The sequence below is a fragment of the Patella vulgata genome, chromosome 2 (genome assembly GCF_932274485.2).
Source record: "Patella vulgata chromosome 2, xgPatVulg1.2, whole genome shotgun sequence".
Classification (NCBI taxonomy): Eukaryota; Metazoa; Mollusca; class Gastropoda; family Patellidae; genus Patella; species Patella vulgata.
The window spans coordinates 2,855,554-2,875,232 of NC_065880.2; the positions used below are offsets into that span (position 1 = coordinate 2,855,554).

General features: G+C 41.0%; 1 pseudogene; it reads left to right on the plus strand.

Annotated features, from left to right (window-relative positions):
- Positions 1 to 4,681: 4,681 nt before the first annotated feature.
- LOC126810680 (putative nuclease HARBI1) lies at positions 4,682 to 8,892 on the plus strand (annotated as a pseudogene).
- The last annotated feature ends 10,787 nt before the right edge of the window (positions 8,893 to 19,679 follow it).

Below are 19,679 nucleotides of genomic sequence, written 5' to 3' on the forward strand. Positions count from 1 at the left end.
ACTACGTCTCATGACAATAGACATCCAGTTCCTTACAGGTTATTTAATACCCAAGGAGAGACAGAGGTTTACACTCACTGCTATACGCCCTCTCGCGCTCAGAGGTGAATCCCACCGACGCAGAGTTCACCGGACGCAGGGGCGCCAACAGACATGCCCTATGGTTGGCTGTGGTCGAGTAGACCGTAAAATAAAGTTACATTGTTTTTGGGAGCATTTGCCGTGGTATTGTGCCCACGAGACAACGGTAGATTCTGAAATCATTACCTAACAGGTTAAGGCCTTAGAATCTTTATGCCATTTGGTCGGGGGCAGCCCTTTTAGTATCGCTTTTCATTTTAATAAAAGGTACTTCATAACGGAGGGTTCCCTGAGGGAGGAAACATTTCCTACCCTCAGGGCCGTTTCTAAAATGTGCCGGAGGCCAGAAAAAGACCATTACACCCTGGTCCCTTTAGATTCACCTGCTGGACTGGTCTATTGGCGGTGTCTCGTAATCTTGTTGAACCACGTCCCCCGGACAAAGGAACCAATTTAAATACTTCTTAGGCACGAACCCGTTGCTCCAGTACCAACTCCACCAGAAAACTGGGACCAGGAACTGCTGGATCCGTAAGCCGTGAACGGTTGTTTGACAGGCAGATCGCAAGGGTGTGATTGGCTGAATGTTACGGTGTACATGTATACCGCTACCGGTGTGATTCTGTGAGAACGAGATGTCATTTTTAAGTTATTGGGGAAATTTTTAATAAGAATTTGTTTTTAACTTAATGGTACCTCACCTTTAAAATAACCGGAAGAGGCGTGTTGTATTTTTGCTGATGACCGTACCACATACGGTGTCTATTGAACGTGGCCCTGTTCAGTAGCCGGGTCTATAACAGACCGAACCTAACCAAACTACACAACAAAGTTCCCGTATTACTACGCTGGGATATAAATGGACACAGATCATTGACTCCAATGTTTATTCTCGTATCTTAGACCGGCTCAAACTTTTTCCCAAATTTTCGTTGGGTAGAACGCTTTCTACCACAGATGGAGCAACATGTGGCAACCACTTGCCCAAAAGCACGTATGAGGTTCTTCATGAAAAACTTGAGATACACAAGCTGGAAGTAGAGACAAGTAAACATGCAATTTCAGGCCCTACATTTCAACCTAACCAACCTCTCAACTCTTGTATCCTTCCGCATCAAAATTATGAATATGCACCAAAACCTGGCAGAAAATGTATTTTCAAACCCTTTTCCTCGATTCTACACCAAAAAGTCAACAAAAATCGCCATGCAAAAGGGGGAAAAGGGAAAAGGGAGAGGAAGACTAAAAATAGCTTTGGCCCTTGGTGATCTGTGTCCTATAAATAGATTGACCGTCTGCTGGGCGGTCTTCTTTTACTCAGATTACAGTTCAAGTATCGACAAACAGATTAAAGATTAATTACGGTAATTGAATTACTCTAATTACGGACATTACTCGGCAGCCAAGTTGGCTAAATATACATTAATACTTTGCAATTCACATGCTAAAGTAGTCAGTCATCTAGTGTATTTTACCTTTGATGAGGATGATTCACAAGCTAAACAAAGAAAGATCCAGCTACACATCGTTGTGTAGCCAAGGGTAATTATATGGAGAGAGAGGGAGAAATGGGGTTTAACGTCCACTCGACACAAACTAGGTAATTTCGGGACTAAGATATGTTTTTTAATTTCAACAATTCGCTTGCGCATAGGGGTCTTTAGCAGTGGGAGGAAACCGGGGGACCCGGAGAAAACCCACGAGGTTGGACAGGCGACTAATTATATGGAATGCAAGAGTAGCTGGACAGTTAACAAAAATCTCCTTGTAGGAATTCATGAAAGCGCATCCAAAACCCTTACAAAGAAAGTGTTAGAAACCTTGGCTGTCGATGATTGCTCCCAAGTTGCCACAAGTGGCCCTCTAAAAGCGAGACCACTATTAATGTCACGGGAGGTGAGGAATACATTTTGAACAAACCTTCTACAACTTGAAAGACTGGACACGACGTTCCAAAAATGGCCGATATAAAGGAAGCAAAGGGAATTATTTCTAAGCCATTTATTTTTAATAAATTAATCCAAAAGAACTGGAAGCAACGAATAAGTGCGATGGCGTCCTCGACACTCAATGAACGAAAGTTCAACAAAGTCATTGCATTACCTTCAGGAACATTTGAAAAAGACGTTGGCGATAAAATAACTTTTCGGTGTTCGATGGAGTTGGTTGAAGCACGACTACTTACATTTAATAAGAGACGCCCGGGAGAATTGGAAGCTATGCGGGATGTGTATTTTTGCTATAATCCTTTCAATATCTTCCAATGGTACTATGTTGCACGATGGTATACCCCTGCAAAATTACAAACAATCCTGTACAAGAGAAATGAAATGAAATGGGGTTTAACGTCCTACTGTTCTGCTCCGAACTGGGCTAATGACGACGGGCATACGCCATACAGTGTGCTATGAGGGAAATTTTGCCCGGACAGCGGCACTACGGCCTACTCTTATATCGAATTCTAACTGTCAAGGGATCTTTTACGTGCACGCCAATGAGTACACGGGACCTCGGTTTTTCGTCCCATCCGAATGACTAGACAGCTGTCCTTGTCAGGCCCTCCATCCTGCATCACCTGTACAAGAGCATCTTAATGAGCATTTCATTTTGGTTCACATCAGATCTTCCGTTCCAGAGTTATGCCCATAGTGAACGCTCTAAAAGACTATAGTTACCATCAGGAATGTATGAAACAGAAGCCTATAGAATTTGGGTTAAATCCTGATTTTTTGTCTTTCTTATATGGAGTCGTATACTGGAAGAAAAGGAGATGCTGTCCTCCATGATTTTTAAAAAGGATCTGACCTCTTGTGAGCCTACAGCTTTGTAAGATGTATAAAGTAATTTATATTACGGGGAAGAAAGGGCCAAAGGTACGTGTACTAATAAAGCTAGAATAAATCAATGAAATATTGTTTAATGGCACGTCAGCTCCAACCGGGCTATATTGCTGCAAACACATGGTGATGTTACTCGAGACAAACTAGAAATAAATAATCATAATATATTTTATAGCTATGGGATGTCCTTCTGCGGTTCGTCAATTTCTGAGGTTGCCTTTACAAGTACATTGGGGGGGGGGGGGGATACCAGAAATAGCCGTCCGAGATTCCACAAACAACTATTTTTAGTTAGCTGTCATCTCATTGGTTACAATTTAGCCAATCAGAAATAATTTAACAGTAGACCATCGTCAGGACGAGCGCCTGAAGTTAACCCTCAGAAGTCACGGTGTACAAACTGGTATATATAATTTATATACTTTTTTTTAAATAGGTGGCGCTAGTGTTTCCTACACTTTTTTCTATAGCCTTATGTTGACAGGAATGTGCTTTGCTGATTGTAGATGAATCTTTACCTTCAGTAGGATTTTAGTCAGGTATGTAATCACCCTTTTGATAGTTTAGCAGACGAGTATTAATATTCTCAAACGTGTGTGTTCTGTCATGATTTTTTTTTTGACATTCTGTCATTTCCAAACGGAAATCTTTTCGTGATTTCTTTTTCTCCATATGGATCACTTTCTTGAATGCCTGAATTTTTGCCCTTCTATGCAGTTTGACACCCAAGCCTGTATCTAAAACAGTGACTTGTTCCATGTCAGTTAGAAGGGTTTAAAGTCCACTTGACACAAACTAGGTCATTTCGGGACTAACATATGGTTTAATTTTATTCCAATAATTCGCTTGCGCGTAGGGGTCTTTAGCGGTGGGAGGAAAGTGGAGGACCCGGAGGAAACCCACGAGGTTGGACAGGCGACCCTACTCCCTGTCACGTACAACCGTGGTTTCGAAACGAAGCCATTTGACTCAATGACAGGCTTTATGATAAAGCGTGCACGTGCTAACCATTCGGCCATCCAAACCCCCTAAATCTTTGATAATACATACTCACTATCCCTATATTAGGGGTGATGATTTACCGGGATCGTGGGTAAACCAGGGAAATCGGCATTCAAAACGGAATTTGAAATCGCACACATTTGCTGATATGAAACAAAAACTCAATAATAACTTGTATTTATCCAAGTATTTCATCTGTTTATTCATAAGTGACCTTCTTGCTTATCAGCTTTCACCACGTGACATCACAAATATATCCTAGTTTTTTTTAATCTAGCCTTTATTCTCGCAGAAACAGTAGTAACTACGACGTTTGTCTGGATAAATCGCGACTACAACTAACAGACAACAAAAATGGCGTCGACAATTCCCTGCAAGCTTTTATAAAGATGGTGAAATCACATTTTGCCGTTTGTTGTGATCACAGCGTTGATTTTAGACGAGTTGATATAGTTTAGGACCACATTAGCTTTAAAAAGCACCAATCTATATAGTCAGTCAGCAAGACACCGGCAAAAAGATGATGTCATATCACTTGGCAATAAGACCTGCTTGATGTCTCTGCCGATAGGCGAGTCGGTTTGGAAACGACGTAGGCCGGTTACATGACCGTATCGAACCAAATCGAGTGACCCGGCTGGTAAACAATATGGCGTCGGATAAGACCAATATAATGGTTGGTGCGAGTGTTTCGCCTCTGTCGGATCATATCCTGTCAAGATACTTTCCAGATGAGTTAAAGAGGTTCTTTAAACTTAATGCTACAACAGTACTGTTGTCAATTACTAGCGGGTACTCCAGAATCCCAGGAAAAGGACTTTCAGCCTGGCAGATCACAAATTCCCTTAGAAAAGGAAGTTCATATGACACTAAGTTACTTGTCATCAAGAGACACGATTCACGACTTGAGTGGTTCATTTAATGTGACTTATTTTAGCTTACTGCGTAGCAAATCACAAGTTATTGACGCAATTATTACTCAACTGCTAAAGACGTTAATCGCCGGGCCAAAATCAAATGACCTTCCTGACATAGCAAGAAATTTTTCTGATTCTGAGACAATGGAGATCCCTAATGTAGTTGGAGCAGTTGATGGGTCCCATATCCCTATCGAAGCCCCACTTGAAAGTCCCAACTCATACTAGAATAGGAAAGGGTTTCATTCCATATCTTACAGACTGTTTGCAATGACGACATTCAAGTTGGATGGCCTGAACGTCGTGTACATGATGTAAAGGTACTAAAACACAGCAGCTTGTGGCAGTCTGGGTTTTCTAAATTAACACATTTTGGGAGATGCAGCATATACGTTAAAAGAATGGCTCCCGGTTTCATACAGAGACAACGGACATCTTATTCATCAACAAAACCCATTTAATACAGCATTGTCCTATAAGCGATAGGATATTGAGCGTGCATTTGCAGCATGTATTCTTACTCATCAACAAGAAACATTTAATAAAGCATTGTCCTCTAAGCAACAAGTTATTGAGCGTACACTTGCCCATCTAAAGGGTCGTTTTCGCAGACTAAAATACATCTATGCAAGGTCAATTGACACAGTTTGTTGCACCATCACTAGAGCATGCATTCTTCACAATGTCTGCATAGACAAACAGATTATGTGCAGGATATTGGAAGAGACCATAAGCAGGTTGCTATTATAGAAAATAATCCACAAGGACAGCTGAAAAGACAGCAAATTACTAACACCTTTTGAAAATTTTGAAACAGTGTCAATCAATGAGGACAGCTAAAAAGACAGCATATTATTAATGCCATTTAACTCCTTGGATGCCTATTATTTCCTTTGGGTGACCTAATATATTATTTGGAAACAGAGCTGCTAGTGCTATGTAAATTAACTCTTTGAATATCCCTCGTACATCCATCCGTAGCACAAGACAACATATTATTAACGCCATTTAAGAAAGTCTAGGTCTATGGACTCATTGAATATCAGTCGTATATCCGTAGCTAAAGACAGCATAAAATGTTTTGGGGAAACAAAACACACCTAGTTAAAAAAGAAATGCTATTCTTAACTATTAACCCTAACAAATGCAATCGCGATTATCATGTCTTAAAATAAAAGAGTATCTCTCCCAGTATTACAAAAACAATAATAATGATATCTCCCAGTATCACATAAAAAACAAGCCAACAGTTTTATCGCTCTCACGTAATTAGAACCAAAGCATCAGCCAATCAAATTGAATATCTCTGCTTACACTAAGCAGAAAATGCTCATTTTCCAACTCACTCAAGGCCTTGGCTTAATAAACACCTACACCAAGTTTGCACATTACAACTCAATTAGGCTAGTTATTGTGTCCCAAAACTTGTGACGGATAGACAGACGAATTCATTTTAATAGTCCCCTGCTTTCTTCAAAAGGCGGGGGAACAAAAAGGATCGCCGAGTAAACAATACGAGGTATCACACCAGCTGATGAAGAATGACTAACATCAAAATCTTTCACTCAATTTTCACTCAATTTTCACTTTTGGCTCTATATCCTCGCTATGTCTTTTCTTGGCCACGGCCTCGCTTTTCTCAAAGTTGGCTTACAAATATTCCAGCATATTGACAGGTAAATTTGTTGAGATTGCTTATTATATTCATCCAGATATTCATCTTGTATTTCATGTCATTTGGAGTTCAATTGTATCACACTCATGCATACCAAATAATGTGTCTCTTTTTAAACTTCAGTATGGTGGGGGTAGGAGTACTTTTGTAAACCCATCGGTCACCGTGGGCTTCATCTGGGGTCGGTTTTAACAGCCATCCCCTGTTGGGACTCCCGATTTATGTATCGTTTGATAATTGCTCCTTATTAGAGTTGAATGCTATATTATGACGGGTGTCAGGCCATTTTGGTGAGTTATTTATATCAAGTGGGAGTGCATTTCAACCTAATAATGAATGCCACCGATGGGATCACGATGGCTAAATGGGTAAGACGCTGGCTCGCTAGCCTGGAGGTCGGGTGTTCGATACCTGCATTGGCCGAGAAAGTTCATCCAGATTTTCCGGCGTGGTTTCCCCTTGTCAGTGATGCAGGACTGAGGGCCTGACAGGGACAACTGTCCTGTGTACACATTGGCGTGCACGTAAAAGGTCCCTTGGCAGTTGGAATTCGATATACGAGTAGGCCGTAGCCCGGGCAAAATTTCCCTCATAGCACACTGTATGGTGTATGCCCGTCTTCATTAGCCCAGTTCATTTTCTTCTGTGGCATGATTTATTCTCTATATGTAAATAATCTGTACTAAAGAAGGGGACGGTCCTCTAGAGTACGAGTGGCATTCCTATCCAATTGTAATTCGAAACCCGAAATTACAACCTGATCACAGAGTCCCTGATGGCTCATAAAATATTTCCAATGGGAACGGGAAACATTTTTGGAAAGAGAGAAATGGGGTTTAACGTCCACTCGACACAAACTAGGTCATTTCGGGACTAACACAGGGTTCAATTTTATTTCAATAATTCGCTTGTGCGTACGGGTCTTTAGCAGTGGGAGGAAACCGGAGGACCCGGAGAAAGCTCACGAGGTTGGATAGGCGACCCTACTCCTTGCCACGTACAACCGGGGAATCGAAACCACGCCAGTTAACTCAATGACAGACCGTATGATACAGCGCGCGCGTGCTAACCATTCGGCCATCCAACCCCCCATTTTTGGAGAGAGGGAGAGAGATCACTGTATACACGTATCTTAATTATATACTACTTGATAAAGGTCTTTTGGGGATCGAACATTTTAGGAGTCGACAGAGACTGATATAATTTTCTGGTTCCCCTTTCTGAGATGTTTTGAAGACTATTATTCGCATACCTAAACGATTGTTTAATCACAAAGATGGGGTGTATTTTTTGACAATATATGACATATGTACCCTAGGAAATCTACAGACAATGTTCTTTACTACAACTGGACCCAACTTGCGAGCATATCAGATTCCACAATCATCGCGAATACCAGGTCTCGCGCTTTCTAAATAAAATGTATACCTCTAACAATCGAAATGCAAAGTTCAGTCAATATCAAGGTTTCCAGGGAGGTCACTACAGTGGATTTGATTGTCTTAGTGTCACAATTCTGATTGGACTCTACTGTTCACGTGTCTTCAATAGAGAGAAAACGAGCTATAAGTTCTGGAATTGCAAAGTAATCTATAAAACTCGCAGTCGTCATTGCTTCAGGAACATGTCTATAAAACTCGCAGTCGCCATTGCTTCAGGAACATGGGTTTTGTAATGCTTTCCTAAAATCAGGTATTTACAGTTGTGTCTGTTGGGCGCTACACAGGGTATTTTCCAGACCACCCGATACCACATTACTTTGTGAAGTACACCAATTTCACATCCAATTACATGAACTTATTTTGTTTTCCACCAAAAATCTTTATGACTAGTCATTTTATGAGCGACAGATTTAGATTTAAATCTGGATTCACTTGGTGCAATCTTCCGAAAAGTATCTAGAGCATTTTCGGAAAGTGTTTGTTCTGGACAGGAAGATGTTAATTTGTCCGCATTACCATCGTCATCATCATCCTCGGACACAGTTCCATATGAGTGCTGCAGCGATTTTCGCTTAGTCATTTCTTTCTCCCCAGTTGTTCTAATGAAAGAACCATTTGCTGTAATGTCTTTGCACCTATGTTTGCATTCGAAGACGTAAATTCTCTACGTTTCATCTTGCATTTCATATGCAATTCCCGTTCCGTGATTACATTTGGCAACACGGGTAACGTTTATACATTTCTTGAATCCAACAATACTCAGTCGCTAACTTGTGGAAATGAAATAATGAAGACCGTGATCGTTCCAATTTTTGCTTCTAAATGTATCAAAATTTTATGCACACTTTCTGGTATATTGGAATTACCTTTGATCAATATCCGTGTCTTCAAGATTATTCCTTTAAATTTTGAAGTTAGATTTAAATCTTGTATAAGTAGTAGTTTGTTGACTTGGGTTCGCTCAACCAAACAACTCATCTGCCTGTAGTACTCTTTATCGACAGATTTTGTATGCCCCAGATGGTTACATACCCATATTACCGGCGTCCTGGTTGAAGTGAGGGATTAGCCAAGTCCTTGGCGTGCGACACACCTAACCGTGGGAGAAACGTCAACGCTGATTGATTAATCAATGTCTGACGTCATAGATTCAAAAGCCGCTCGTACGACCCCCCTTGTAGTTTAGGTCATAAACAAAAAACGAATGGAATATAGAGGAGTATTGGGTGGAAGCCGATGTTACCTACAGTTTGACGTAATTCTGAAAGTGACGTCATTCTGGACAAAAGTAGTACGTGTACAAGCCATTAGTACAATCATAGGGTATTCAATAATATTTGCTTGTTGTTATAGAATAAAATGAATATACATCTGCAATTTTAGTTGTGGTCGCATTCATATTCAAGGTAAAGGAAAGACCTGGGTGGCAATTCTCTGGTTTCTGAACTTTTTCGATTAAATCACAGAACCAGACAGAGAATAAGAACAAAATACTATTGGTAAGGGATGACCCAAGAAATTAAGCTTTATGTCGCATCATATAAGCAATGCAATCAAAGTAAAAAGGTAACTAGGATAGCTAGACATAAGTTAGTCAATTATCTTGCAGGAGCCCCTGTGAAAAGAGTTCATTTGGATTTTTTAGACCCCTTGTCCAAATCAAACCAATGAAATGAAGTGAAATGGGGTTTAACGTCCTACTCTTCTGCACCTAACCTGGGCTAATTGAAGACGGCCATACGCCATACAGAGTGCTATGAGGGAAATTTTGCCCGGGCAGCGGCGCTACGGCCTACTCTTATATCGAATTCCAACTGCCAAGGGATCTTTTACGTGCACGCCAATGTATACAAGGGACCTCGGTTTTTCGTCCCATCCGAACGACTAGGCAGCTGTCCTTGTCAGGCCCTCCGTTCTGCATCACTGACAAGGGGAAACCACGCCGGAAAATCGAGATGAACTTTCTCGGCCGACGCCGGAAAATCGAGAAGAACTTTCTCGGCCAATGCAGGGATCGAACACCCGACCTCCAGGCTAGCAAGCCAGCGCCTTACCCACTTAGCCACGTGATCCCCCAAATCAAACCAAGGAAATGAATACATTTTGATGATGGTGGATCAATTCACCAAGTGGGTAGAATGTATCCATCTCAAACTGCGGAAATAACAGCGCAGGCCGCTGTCAATGAATTTGTTTTTTCAAGATTTTGAGTTCCGTTCCACATTTTTACGGATCAGGGTCGGAATTTCCAAAGTGACCTATTTATTTCCTTGTGTGATTTATTGCAAATACACCGAGCCCGTACTACCCCTTACAGTCCTTCATCCAATGGTCAGGTAGAACGGTATAATCGGACATTAATGGATGCGTTACACTGCTATATGGGGGATACGCAAGCAGATTGGAACATTTATTTGCCTCAATTAGTCGGTGCCCTTCGTTCCTCAGTAAACCGGTGTACAGGGTATACACCCAATAAATTAATGTTGGGGAGAGAAGTTAATATGCCCGCTAAGTTAATGTTTGGATCTCCATCGGAGGATCAGGAATCCCTACCTGATGTGTATTTAAAAAATCTGAAAGAAAATATTACTAAATCGCATGAAATGACACGTAAGACTTTGCAAACTCGCCAAAAAAGAATGAAAAAGGATTACGATGTGAACATCTGGAAAAAATCGTATGATATTGGGGATTGTGTGTATATCTTGGATACCGCATGTCTCAGGGGGAATGATAAGAAATTAAGTCCCTATTACGGGTTAAAGCTGAACTCCGGTTACAAAAATACCGAAATAATTAAATAAAAAAAAGTTAACGCCCCCGTACTTGTTTCCAATTTGTGAAATAAATATGGCGGACATGGAGGCTTATGACCTGGAAAGGTTAACCGATCTCACTTCCAGTTTGTTTCTTGTCAGCTACACAAAGCCTCTTTAAGATCACTAAAAGTGTACTCATATGGAGTTTCTACAACGGTCCACTGCAGCACCGATATTTGTAGATTTAGGAGGGTGTTTTCACCAGTGTCTACCGCCACCGAATCCGCCATGATGGAAGTTGTAGGAAAGTTGAAATAAGTCGCGCTGTACCGGAAATAATGGTATAAAAAAAATTTGTCCAGTCCGTTAAACTGTTATTAGAAGTCCGCGCGTGTCGGGACAAACAAGTCTATGTACACATGTAACCAAGGACAACGTGGCAGCGAAAGTTCGCGTGCTGACACATGGAATAATGTAATAACGTTTTAAATTTATGACCGTGATTTGTTTTCAAATCTTTCTGTATACAAATTACGATATTATTTTATTTTTTTAAACCAATATTTATGCGTGTAAATTAAAAATGTGCGTATGTCGCCTAAAATAGACAGGCGTGTGTTCGATAGTGAAGAATGTACTGTGTGGATAGGTACGCGCGCGGAACTGCCGAAATCAAAACACAACACAAACTACCGCGTAGAAAATCAACACAACCATCGATTTGAGGACCCGAAACGCAGAATTAATTTAACACGGCCTAAAACCTATTGTAGCCTAGTTTGGACAAATTTCATGAAAAAGTTAATTCGTTTTGAGAGATTTTTTAAAACAAAGCACGGGAATTGTAAAAATCTTTTCACCAGCATTTGTGATACATTTATTGAATATTTCTTATGATTTATATTCAGATTATCACGCAGGCTCAGATACTGCCATAGAAGTCGAAATTATTCTGAAGAAAACAAAACAAGGGGTAATTTACTGTTTTCTTTCAGACACTGACATAATGTAATAATAAACATTATACATGTTATAGGTGTGAGAGAGAAATTGGATTTAATATCAACTCACACAAACTAGGTCAGTTCGGGACTAACATGGTTCAATTTTATTTCCATAATTCGCATGGACCCGGAGAAAACCCACGATGTTGGACAGACGAAACTACTCCTTGTCACGTACAACCAGGGAATCGAAACCACGCCAGATGACTCAATGACAAACTTTATGACACAGCGCGCACGTGCTAACCATTCAGCCAGTTAGGATTCTAGTCGCTCATGGTAAAGACTCGCATCTTTGCGAGGTCTATATAAACCAGATTTCTACGACTAGGTTCCTCCTTATCAGGTGGCGACTAGCATGGAAGCGAGTTCTTGTCCATTGGTGGGGAGGATAAACTGAGTCCTTTGTCCATTCGACAAAGACCTTAGCAGTTAAAAATCAGATGTAAAAGTAGACCATGTCTTGTAGATGCTGGTCTTGAGTAAGCTTTACAGTGCATGAAAAAGGATATTAGAACTTCATTTAATTTCTCCTGCAACATAATATTACTGGATATCTACTCCGGAAGTTGATTAATTAACCCTGTTTATTTCTCCTACCCAGAATAGGATCCAGCAACCACCCATACCTTTGGTTAGGTGGCAAATCGGGCCCACTCCGAAAGAGGTTATTCCGAGGCCCGTACCATTAATGTCCTTGATGGTGCAGCCACCTAATCAGTTTTCTAGGCCGACTTTCTTATCGCCTTTATTAACCCGTCCCAGACAGCCTTCAATAAGTAATAGGTTTTGGGGGACTCCGTCCAGTACACCACAAGGAGGGAATCCGGGGCGGACATCGGCAGGGGTGTTTAGGGTTCCTGAAACGGTAGTGGTTAATAAAAGGCCCCCACCCGTCAACCAGGGGGATCTCCGTTTTGCCCCGGATAAAAGGACTCAAGGAAGGGGAATATATCGTCAGTCGTCATCAGGACATGGTTTTCCCGTAGTAAGAAATAGCCTGCCCATTGCTCCAGAGGGGGGGGGGGGTCTAGAAAGATAGGTTAAATTCTGGCCCTAGAGGGATTTCTCTGGTGCCACCTAAGAAGAGATTGACGTATAAGAAATCAGTTAGAGTAGAATCCTGTTGTAGACCGGCCCCAGAGGTGGATAATACCTGTAAGAGTTTCCCTAGCCAGGGTACCAGTAGGGGTTAAGACTAGTGAAAGCTTCATTGTGCCCGGTTCCGGGTATAAGAAAAATTCGTTGAAAATCCATGTTTTGTAAAACATCTTCCACCATATTTCCGTATTCCCCGGGGAGGGTTAGCTATTCCTAGTGCAGAAATAGTTAGTACGCGCCCTGGCTCGAGCGATTCCGGGAGTAGGAGAGTCATTATGGGAGGTGATGGATAAGTTAAATCGGGATAGGCTCATACCCACCGACAGTAAGGTGGACCCTGCTACTTTTGGGGCTTTCCGGGAATTGGCGAGGCAGTCGGGTTGGGTACCTATTAAAGATTTCTCCCTCCATCCCTTACGACACCCAGCCCTATTAACTCACTGGAGGGTTTTGGCCACCTTGGTGGGGGATCAGAAGATCTTCCGGGAAAGGTTTTCTTAAGGGGTAAGGAAAAGAAGCAAATGTTAGGATATGGGAGTGGGTCCCCGGGAGATTGGTGAATGGAGCAAAAGGGGTTTCCAATAAGGTGGAAGTAAATGGAATGGTGGAATTCAAGAAATAGAATGGTAGGTAATTGATTGTGGTCTTTATTTCAGATGGAGGATACACCCATATCAATTTCACTTCATCCTCTCACCCTGGGGGAAGGGGGGAGATAGTGTAAACTTTGAGCCTTTTCCCCGGTCCCTGATTGCTCAATTTGAGTGGTTCGGGAGACTGGTGAGAAGCCCAGATGATGGCGGGGCCAACGTCTCGACTCCCCTGAGGGGGAGTGTATCCGGGGGGTGGGACGCGGCCGGGCCTTTTCCCGTGCAAGAGGGAGAGGTCAGGCACGGACAATTGGGAGAGGGAGGTCTCCTCTACCAGCCGCTTCAGCTCCGGAAGCCAGGACGCTGTCACCCTCACCTGTCCCTGAGTCTAAAGGTAACTCAGGGCAGGTGAGGGCCCGCAGAGGCTTTGCCCCCCCCCCTTCACTCCAGCTGGGCAGTCACCGGGGGCAGCCGGTGCCCCTGATGTCTCTGTCATTCCCGAGGAGAGAGTCCTCCAGCCAAAGGAGGACTCAAAGACGACGGGAGCGTCAGAGGCGCCGGGTACAGATGGGGGTCGTCCCGAAGGGTGGCCATTCCATTCGCCTCTCGCCACATCAGTGGCGGGTTATCTTAGAGAGGATCACCCCCCGGGAGAGGCGTGTCTCAGCCTTTTGCCCTCACTGTTGTCCTTCCCACCACGCACACTAGATCTTAGGGGATAGTGTTTTTTGTCTTTAGTTCTTTTTCCCTTAGTCCCTGGGTTTTTTTTTGTTGTTTTCGTTTTATTTATTTCAGGGAGGGTGGTTTTAATGGTGGTTTTTTTTTAGGGAAGGCCGCTCTAACTATCCTGTACTATCTTCCTCTGTGACAAGCGGATTTCAGAACACAAGTCTAAAGCCAAAACTAATGTATCCGCAATAGCAGAACATATCAGCAAGAACCAGGGCCACGAACCAGACTGGAAGAATGTCCAAACCTTAGCCATACATAAACACCAAAAGAAAAACAGGAAAATCATAGAAGCTATCCAAATCAAACGCCACAGCCCAGAACTGAATAGAGATACAGGTTTATACATACCAAAGGCCTATGATGAACTAATTAAGATGGAGAAATAATTGTCAATTGGTCCATAGTTTTCCTATTCTGTTTCATTTGGACATTTCTAGTTGTTATAAAACCTAACTCCATCATATTGCTTTCTCCCCCCCCCTCTCCCCCGCAATTAACTTAGAGAAATATAATTATCTGTTATATAGCTCATATTTTGTAATTACTCAATTAAGGTGTTATACTGCATACATCTATTATTCTACATTTCTTATTAATAGGGCTTCCAATTGTGTTTATTTTGTCTATATTAAATTTATGGCTTTGTTTCTCCCTGATTATTGTTAATCCCTATCAATTAACTATTATTTAAGTTTTAATTATCCTTTGATCAATTTAACTATTATATTGTATTATAACAGCAAATCTATGGCTTCATTTTTGTTTTACTATAAATATCACCTTTTAGTATTGTCTGCGATATCACCTCGGTGGAAGCGGACGTAAAATACAACTAACACTAACTATAACTAATTATCATTTGTGCTTGATAACGATAAGAGAATACTTGTCGAAACGTCGTGCTATACTTATAAACCAGTGATTGTATTTCCATATAAACTGTGTTGTGTTTTTTAATATGTTCAATCGCTAAATGCCACTCAAGGATTATAGTTTGGACAAATTTCATGAAAAAGTTAATTCGTTTTGAGAGATTTTTTAAAACAAAGCACATGAAATGTAAAAATCTTTTCCCCAACATTTGTTTGTGATCCATTTATTGAATATTTCTTACGATTTGTATTCAGGTTATCACGCACTCAAATACGGACTCAGAAGATGAAGAAACTATTCTGAAGAAGAAAAACAAAAGAAGGGATAATTTAATGTTTTATTTATTTTCATTACTGCCAAGGTTTTGATTTGGCACAATATCACAAAAACTACTCCGTCTACTTAACGAAACATTGGATGAGTCGATAAGACGTGGCTTGGTGCATATGGCTGACATTAGACCTAAATATTGAGGTACTAAGTATGAAAGTTTTAATTTATTTCAGCAAAAAAACTCCACATACTGACGTAATGTAATAATGAACATTATACATGTTACAGGATGTGTGGTTTGGTTACTTGACGCTTATTGCTCGCATCTTGGTGAGGTCTATACCAACCAGATTTTTCCGACTAGGTTCCTCCTTGTCAGGTGGCAACTAGCATGGAGGCGAGTTCTTGTCCTTTGGTGGGGATGATAAACTGGGTCCTGTGTGCATTCGACTTAGCAGTTAAAAATCAGATACACGAGTAGACCAGGTCTTGTAGATGTTGGTCTTGAGTAAGCTTTACAATGCATAATAAAAGGATATTAGAACTTCATTTAATTTCTCCTGCAAGATAATATTACTGGATATCATGACATATATACTTTTTATGTTTTTACAGGCAGTGTCATTAGGACAAAATGGACGGAGTTGGAAAAAGAAGCAATTAAGAAAAGTCTGACGAAGACTGTCAGAAAAGGGGACAAAGCCACTAACCAAGACAGATATTGTACTTACACAACAGCATAGTCAAGTCTCTTTCTTCTAGGGACTAGAAAAAAGTAAACTTTCTCTGTTGATCAATGCTTCGGGCAGAGGAGCTGTGTGGAGAAATAACATAATATTACTGGATATCATGGCATATATACTTTTTATGTTTTAGTAGGCAAGATCAAACAATTGAGAAAAGTCTGATGACTGTCAGAAAAGGGACAAAGCCACCAACCAAGACTCTGACATTGTACTTACACAACAGCATAATATTAATCAGTGTTTTGACTAGGGACTGGAAAAAAATAAACTTTCGCTGTTGGTCAATGTTTCGGGTAGAAGAGCCATGTGTGAAGTTGTTATGGTAAATGTGATGAGAAGTTGTTGTGGTAAATGTGATGACAAGTTTCGCCGATGCTACGCTTTTCTTGAAATGATGTCACTTCCCTTGCTGGTGAAGAAAGTAGGCACGACTATAGAGTTTCTGTCAGGGGGGGGGGGGGGGCAGTGAAAATGTCCATAGGCATGGATGGAATAATCCCGTAAATTCTAAAAAATAAGTCCCTGGCGTGGATGGAATAAGCCCGTAAACTCTTTCCTGCTGCAATCATACATTGTCACTAAAGAAATGATATTAAAAGAAAACAAAAACAACTGTGAAAAGTTTTCTTAAATGAAAAAAGCCAACAGCAAGGATTGTGTCCCCAAAAGTAGATGACACTATCTATTAATTGAACTTTTGTCTTTGATCAAAATATGGGCGTATCTTGTATGGCAAAGCTTGTAAAATTTTATTCTCATACTGGACATTGTAGTTTAATTCATAAGTAAAGTTTGACATACATTGTGTTTTTTTAATGTGTTTATCAAATGAAATGGAATGGGGTTTATCGTCCTACTGTTCTGCTCCTATACAGGGCTAATGAAGACGGTAAAGTTTATCGAAACACGCGCATCTTTCTGTTATCGCACGTGTATGGCTAACATCATTCTCAATAGAAGGAAATAGATCAGTGTATTACCGCTGTACTTGATTTAGAAGTCCACTACAACGTCTTCATCCACTCCAAAATGTTGGTCCTCTTCTTCTGTAAATATGTCGACGTCATCGTAGGCTAATAAATGCATATTATGAAGTGCATAGGCAGCAGTATTAAGATGACATTTCAACAGTAAATCTCTCTCAGTCTTCGAAATCGGCCTTTCATTCTGCCAATAGCTCTCTCGACAACCTGTCTTGAGGTTGACATTATATATAAACTATCGTTTCCGCTTTTACTCGTAATTTCAAAGCAGTTATGTTCGGCGAAATACGCCAGAGGTCTTAATCGAATGGCAAACTCTGGCGTCTCATTCCAGTCTACACCGATATTATTTATCGTGCATGCTCTCCAGATAAGAATATGACGTCACCGTTTGACAAAGGTATTGGGGAAAGAAATCGAGCTCGATGTCCGAAGGACCCCCGTGCAATCCCCTTTGTTTTTTGGGGGTTTTTTTTGGCAACTACCCGACTGAGAAAACTATGGACGACAATTGAGATTTTGAGATCGAGGATGGTGTGCCCTCTACCAACTGAGCAACGGAAGCCAGTCAGGCTTATTTGCCAAAACATAGTTTGGAGACTACGGCCAGTATAGGATGAGTTTTAAATTGCGTGTCAAAAGTGGTGTATAATTGTACTTTCGTTATTTTGGGGATACCACTTCCTTGAAAAAGTAGATATTCCTCTGCTGAAATTTTGGCTCGTTGGCCGAGTGGATAAGACAGTCGACATTTATTGCTGGCGAATGGTGCCTTACTCTGGGGCGAAATGGGTTCGATTTCTGTCTGGGAGCGACCACCATTTTAGCAGTAAAATGTCTCATTTTTCAAAGAAGTGTTAAATTGGTTATTTACCTGGCCATCCAGCATTTGTGTTATTAAGTATACATTATGCAAGAGCTAAATCGGTATATTGCAGGTCTTTCTTTATGATATGTAAACTATTAATTAGACATTAATTAACTTATCCAGACCATAATCAACTCTAGATGGTATCGCTAACTTGCGAGCCGATTTACTGCATAACTTCCCGTCTCGATTAAATGGATAATCGAGACTATGTTGTTTATCGTATTGACTTTAGTAATGATGACCGAGGCTAGGCAGAAATTTCATTTGCTTAGTTCTAGGTTCATAGTGGATCAATTTGAATGAAATTTTCAGCAAATTGCATTTACGTTATCTAGTTTTTAATTATTATAGTGAGAACTGCCAACTCGTTATCGAATCTCCCATAATGTATCTTTAATGAAAAGTATATCATCCACCACAAATTGCAGTTGGATTGAAGGGAAGCGCTTACGACTGAAGTAATCAGAATTCCTTCCTGGCAGATTCATGATCCGGACATTTGTGTCATCAATGGCCCCAAGGATGCCATCAAATCCTGATATTTCCCAGAAGGCAGCTTAAATCTGTGTCTTTCGAACATCTATAGGCCTTCGTTTGCATATTTCTTTAGCCACCTATGAGATTATTTTGCTCACAGTGTTATCAGCTGGTCCAAACAGCAGAGAAACTTCCCTAATACTGTAAAGATTTGCCAGATATAGAAATAATAGGAATACAAGCAGCTGCTTGGATGGGGGCACAATATCCGGATGAGACGAAAAACCGAGGTCCCGTGTATACATTGTAATGCACGTAAAAGATCCCTTGGCGGTTGGAATTCGATATAAGAGTAGGCCGTAGCGCCGCTGCCCGGGCAACATTTCCCTCATAACACACTGTATGGCGTATGCCCGTCTTCATTAGCCCAGTTCGGAGCAGAACAGTAGGACGTTAAACCCCATTCCATTTCATTTATAACCTGAGAAACTTTGCCTACGTATATGATCACGTGACCACAGCCTGCTACTACACGAAATGGTGATTAACTTCTTGGGGAGAGGGTGGCCTAGAGTGTCGCGCTTCAAGCATTATTAGTAAGTGCAGGGGGACAACACCACACATAATTTACACAAAAACAAATAGATGGACAAGAGATCATACCCAGAAAAACATAAATAAACAGACAATTCAAATTAAGTGAATGGATCCGGGGGTTAGCCGTAAGCTAGAAATGGTTCCACTACTGATGTCTTCCGCCTTACTCCAGCAACAGTAGTTGCTCGTCCTACAGAGTTCCTTTGCGCAAGTTTTTTAGTGAAATCACTACAAAAAGGTTACTGGCCTATAGCTCCCTTAATTTACACATAAACTGACCCAAAATAGTACTGCACCTAGCTTAACATATAATAAATCAATTCCTATTGAAATAAAGGTGAAGCCTTACCGCATAATTATATGATTTGATGAAACCCAACTGCTACGCGAAATTTCAACTGGCAAATGAATATGCAAATGTCGAACGCATAACCACAAAAAAAAACTATTTTAGTGGTCCAGTCTTCACTATTTGTCATAGAATTACTTATTCCAATACAAACTGTAATGATATGTGTTGACAATTGTGCGTTTGAACCTATTGAACTTGCGTAAGGATTGTATCAATTGTAACGTTAAACACACAGTTTAACGTTACAAGTATAGTAACTAGCCGTAAGCATCCACTGCGCTGTACAGTCCCGGGTCTGTAGTGGCACAGACTTCACTCAAATTTGAAAACAATCAGGAATGCAACCCAAAGAAACCATGAG